Here is a 6,159-nt window from a genome sequence, read left to right as displayed (position 1 = left end):
GGCCGGACACCTAGCTAGCTAGTGTTTATTTCTACATTTCACCCTTACCCAAGACATTGCATACAAATGTGATCTTATATTAATGGTAATAGCAGATAACAAATGATAGTAAGCAAAGTTATGGCAGTGTAGAAAACAGTCGCTGGCAAGCAACCGAACTTGAAAATGAAACACCAACAAGCTAACGTTAGCTGATGTTAGCTAGCAGCCTAGCGCCTGCTGTTCATTTACATATCTGGAACATGAACCTGTACTCTTTTTTGCTAAATCTTCGCTCATGCATTGACAGTGCATTTGTAGTACTTTTCACTAAAGCTGTTTTCTACAAATTAGTAGAATATTTAAATCACCAAGCCTTAATCTACAGACCCACCCAACCCGACGAGGAAAACAACCAAGTCAGCGGTGTCTGTTAATCTTACCTACACAGCTATATTATAGTATTAAACTTTATATTTGGGTGTCCCATATATGTAGTGTTTGAACAGACCTGCAATGTATAATTAATTTATCGGAACAGGTAGGTGGCTAGGTTAATTAACCACTAAGTGCACCTCAACAATTTTGAGCATATACGTGAAATTACTAGAGTATTTTACACTAGGTGTCCAAGACATCTTCGAAGTGCCAAAAAACCTCTGCAAGATATTGTTTGCTAAAACAACTTAAAAGACAACATTAGTTTGATGATAGATTCATTGCTAAAGGCTAAACATTAGCTTCATTGCTATAAAGTTATGAATTAAGAAAATACTGTAAATGCTGTAATACTGTAAAGAAATAGTATACTTTCTCATTTATACTTTTTAATCATTTATAGTTTGTAGCAGAATTATGATTTTTTCCAGCAGTGAATGGAAACATCAGAATTGGCGTTCAAATTATTCACTAAGAACAATATCCATGACTGCATCAGTTTCGCCAAACAATGTCAAGCATAAACTATTTGTTGAAACAGCTGTCAATCATGCCGATTGCGCCTGGAAAACATTTGTGAAATATTTTTATAGCAGACAGGGTTGTGGAAATTTAGCAAAAGACCACAGTGTATTCAATGTGGGATTTCTGGCAAACGTTTGCAAGTAGACAGCGGAAAATCGGTAAGCAGCTACTTGTATTAGACCTAAGAAATGTTATGTTGTTAGATGTACAGTATTTGAAGAATATTCAATGCTATCAAGTGATTTATTTGATTATGCCAGATCGGGCCCGTGGGCAGTATGTATAGTGTACACTAGTTGGCGTGTACACACGTTAAGGAAAATGCGCACATACACAGATTTTGTCCATTTTGGTGAAAATTTAGAACTTTTTGCCTCAAGAGTCATTTTAGTGGCAATAGAGCATACTGACAACAAAAATAACTGAAAAATCAGAACGTCAATTTATGTCTTAGGATTGTAGCATGTCCTAAAGTCAAAGGTGTGTATTCTTGAATTTGTCGTTATTTTTTAATGACAAACGGTTCAGAATACAAGCCCCCCTGCACCTTACCCAGTCTCTCTCTCTCTCTCTCTCTCTCTCTCTCTCTCTCTCTCTCTCTCTCTCTCTCTCTCTCTCTCTCTCTCTCTCTCTCTCTCTCTCTCTCTCTCTCTCTCTCTCTCTATCTCTTTCTCTGTCTCTTTCAGTTTCTCTTGGTCTATCATGGTCTGTTTCTCTATGTTTGTCTCTCTCTGACTATATTTACTGACTATCTTTAAAAGCCTTCCAAAGTAGGGCAGGCACATGGCAAATATACTGGACATAGAATATTCTGGAATAAACAGCATGCATCAAGGAAAATTGTGGCATGAGCTAGGTTTGGGAGTATTTTTCAGTCACTAGGATAAGACACAGACTTCATATGTGATGACATCATTACTCTGAAAGATCAGCTCCCTTTACTCCCCTTGGACATGAATTGGCTTCATAATCCTTGTGTTCCAGTTCATCCAATGCCTTACTAGTCTGAATAGCCAGAGGAGGACGGGCCCCGCTCTGAGTCTTGGTTCCTCTCAAGGTTTCTTCCTCGTGCTCCAGGGAGTTTTTCCTCACCACTGTCGTCCTTGTCTTGCTCACTGGGGGCTTGGAATTGGTCATTTGTAAAGATGCTTTGTGACAACATCTGTTGTAAAACACACTATATAAATGAATTTGACTTGACTTTTACTTTTTTACATTAATGTAGTGACTCAGTTCATCGAGTGCATTATTACATTTATGACAAGCATGTTCTAATAAGATCTACTCACGTCTTCCCCCAGGAGCTGAATTCTGCTAGGATCAGATTCCCACAGCTCCAAGAGCTCTTAGCTTTACAGATGAGTGCATGTTATAGTACTCATGTGCTTGTGTGTGTGTGTGTGTGTGTGTGTGTGTGTGTGTGTGTAAAAGAGAGCCGTTCATTTTGGATGCAGCACATAAGAGGATATCTCTTGTCTCTTCTGCTGTTTCTTCTATTCTGGACTCTGGACATTTGACTTAAAAAAAAAACACCTGGCTGGCAGTTAATACAGAATAAAAGCCAAACAGTGTATAAAAGTGCTTGATGCATGACATTGCGAATAAAAATAGTCTGACATTATTGTTGGTCTGATTGAATATAAATCTATAGAACTGGGCTTCAGCACACAAAGGAATTGACTTTCATCCTCATATTCCATGAATACTGTTTCAGCTGCCTAATCTATTAGAAGACAGTACATTTTCTTAATGTTTTCTTAAAACCCAAGCCACTAAGGTGTTAGCCAAGCGCAAACAGAGCACTTCTGAGAAAAGAAGCTAACCTATTTGTAAAATGTCTTCTGGAAAAAAAATTTGTCCATGGGTTTGCTGAAAATATGAAAAGACAAAGACTGTAACAGCATAACAGGAGGAATGTTCTGTTTATTATACATTTGCTCTTGCACTCTGACCTCATGACTCATAATGGACTGCTGAGCGGCTCGTGGTGGTGCTTTCACAGGTGTGCTGGAGCCTGATGTCCACACCTCTGTCATGGTAACCAAATCATGGTTAATTAACCTAGCCACCTACCTGTTCCGATAAATTAATTATACATTGCAGGTCTGTTCAAACACTACATATATGGGACACCCAAATGTAAAATCACTTAGCAGTATGTGCACTCACACACTGGCGTAAAGCAGCCTGATCAAACTGGAGTTAGATTCTGATTTGATGGGCTGTAGTTTACACAGCGAGGAGAAGAAACGTGTTTTGAGATGAACAACAGCCATGCTCATTTGAAGCTAAGGGATTTAAAAAAAAAATCTGCACAGTGACTGAAACAACACAAAGAAAGTGGGTTAGCAAAAGCTCTGCAGCTTACCCAGTAGCTACGGGACCAGCAGAGGGAGTAGCAACTTAAAAAGGCCTTGTTATTTTTGTCTTTCCTCAGCCCAACAGGCAAAACAAACCTGCTCTACCAATGAAAAATGCTGTATCTTAAGGTTCCCAGTGGAAATGCAAATTTGGCGGGACATGCACCCACTGCATGCAGGCTGCTGTAGGGTGTGGCAAGAAATGAATGCATTAAAAAAAATGTCGTTGATCTTTTTGAAAGATTATGCTCATTTCTACTTCAGCTTCATAGCACCACTTTGCAAAATGTTCACATTTCCATGTGGGTCAGTCTTCATATTCTCATGGCCACGTTTAGGCTTTGGTGGATGTCAGGTTTTGTAATGCTTTGGTAACCTCTCCTGCCTTCTCTGCTCATGATTGCTTATGTCTTCCTTCCAGCTTTACATTCTTATCAGCTGAAGACAAAGACAAACCCACAGTAGACACCCTGCAGGAATCCTGTACACCATGTTCCAGGGCTACTCCAGAAGGTTACTCTACAGACCAGTCCTGATGGTACCGCCTAATCTCCATTTCCAGATCCTTATGTTGACTGATCTTTTCTTCTTTTTCTTCTTCTTCTTCTTCTTCTTCTTCTTCTTCTTATTTGGTAGCACGTCTTCGATTCCTCCTGCATTTGACAGTGTTCTTCACAGGTGTGATGCTGTGCAGGACTCTCAGGTTTCCTGCTGCGCGAGGTGTATATGAATGGGGCTCCTTCGTCTTTACACCTATAGATGCCCTGCCTCGAGCACCTCAGGGAGGAGGCAGTTCTCTTCATCCATTTCTAACCCATGATGCCGCCAAACTGAACTGTTTCTGTGAAACGGTGGTGTTCAAAAGCTGGTTTCAACTAGGTTACAGGATTTTCCTCTGCTCTTCCCTGACAGTGAGCTACCCTGCTAATTCTCACACCGCTGACGCTGGGCAACAGACTTTATGCAGATTGTTGGCAACAGTGTAAAGTAGGGAGGGTTGATTACAGGACCTGCATTTCCAGAAAGCACCCAAGAATTAGTGTTAACCTTTGTCAAGTGCCATTTTAAAATCAGGCTGATTTTATTCTGAAAACTTATATATTTATATTTTATATCAGACAAAGTTTTGTTTGATCAAAGATATATAAAATTGTTACTGAGCTGCACAACTTGAAAGATCTCTGTTTCTCTCATCGCAGAGTCCCACCCGCTATCTAAATCTACTACAGAAGATTTGCCAGCATTGGAAGTGCATCGTCCATGCCACATGCAGCCTGTAGCTCACCTAGAAAAACGGGTAGAACACGGTGACAGCAACACCAAGGTGATGGGTCACAAAGACAACTCTATGTGAAGTGTTCTGTCAAAATATTACAAATATTCATAGGAGGGTCTGTCAAATGCTGAGCCTGTTGCTTCATCATTCTGAACTGCTGTGAATTCCCGTGGAAAGCTACCTGCCTAATTCATGACGCAAAAGGTGCCCACGACTGGTGAGGAGTTACGCCACCCTCCCTGGCCAGGAGAACAGTCAGGCTGTCCGTCTCCTGATCTCTGGTGACTGGACCAGCCTCAGACTCAGGTTGGAGCGATGGCACCTGTTTGCCAGTTATGCCTCTTGGAAGCCCAATTGTTTTGATTTACTGACATATGCTTTGAACTTACTGCCATATAACTCAGAAAACCACAGAGGCCAATGTTTATAGAAGCTGTTTTAGAGTCAAGATTTAGATTAATGTATGGTTTGTAGGCTGTTTCTCTGTGGAGATACCCTAGGGAGAAGTCAAAGTATTCTCATCTGAAACTTCCATCGAGAAATGGCCAGACAGCGTTGCCAGTGACGATTTGCCACTGAGCTTGTGTGAGAATTAGACCAGGTTTGCTGCCAGGTTACTGATGACACCATCACCAAGGCAGCAGACCAAGAATACAAAGTAGCCACCACACACAAACTTTGCTTTCAGTGTGTTCAGTACCAAGCACCATGGTTCAGTACCATCTCTCAGCGCTCCATGGAAAGCTCCATTTCTCACCTACAGAAGAAGGAACAGAGGCTGTGTTCTTGCAGCTTGCCTTTGTCTCAAAAGCCCAGTGATTGCACAGTTGTGGTTCTTTGTTTTTATCTGCGAGACACTGGACTCATATTGGTTAGCGTTAAACCTTGAGAGACTGGCATCAACTCTATGATTGATGGTTTATACGTTCTTTTGTATGCACACGCATTCATGTGCGCACGCACGCACACACACACACACGCATACATGGGTCTGACGCCACTGCTGGGACGAGCCAGCCCTTGTCTGTGTGTCAGAGCTGCAGGGGGGGACGTCACTTCTGCGCACATCCATACAATCTTCCCCCTGAAGAAGGGGGAGTGAGAGAGTGTGAGGAAGCAAGAGAAGCAAAAGGAGAGAGAGAGTGTGGAGAGGAAAGAGTATGAGAGGAGGATGACTCATGCTCGATGAAGTGAGCTGAGCATCAGTCTTATGCTTCCAACACCAGTTAGTCCACACTACCTGCAGACAGAGAGAGAGAACAATGGAGGGAGGGAGAGAAAGATGGAGAGCGAGGAGGAGGGATAAAGAGTGAGAAATTGAGGAGGAGGCTGCAGCTGGACAGAAAAACCGTGACGAAGCACTCTCCTTCCCTCTTGTGCGTGCGTGTGCGTGTGTGTGTGCGTGTGCGTGAGTGTGAGTGTGTGCGTGTGCGGGTGCGTGTGCGTGCGTGTGCGAGGCTGTATTCTCTGCCTCGGCTGCTGTTTTATGAATGGATGGGGGGATGATGGAAAGCAGATGAGGGAAAGCCTCCCTCCCTATCCCTCTTTACCCCACGCATTCTTCCGTGTGCCGTAACTGCC

This window comes from Electrophorus electricus, chromosome 15 (genome assembly GCF_041902795.1).
Source record: "Electrophorus electricus isolate QZ-2024a chromosome 15, ASM4190279v1, whole genome shotgun sequence".
Taxonomy (NCBI): domain Eukaryota; kingdom Metazoa; phylum Chordata; class Actinopteri; order Gymnotiformes; family Gymnotidae; genus Electrophorus; species Electrophorus electricus.
Note: the sequence above shows the minus strand (reverse complement) of the source record.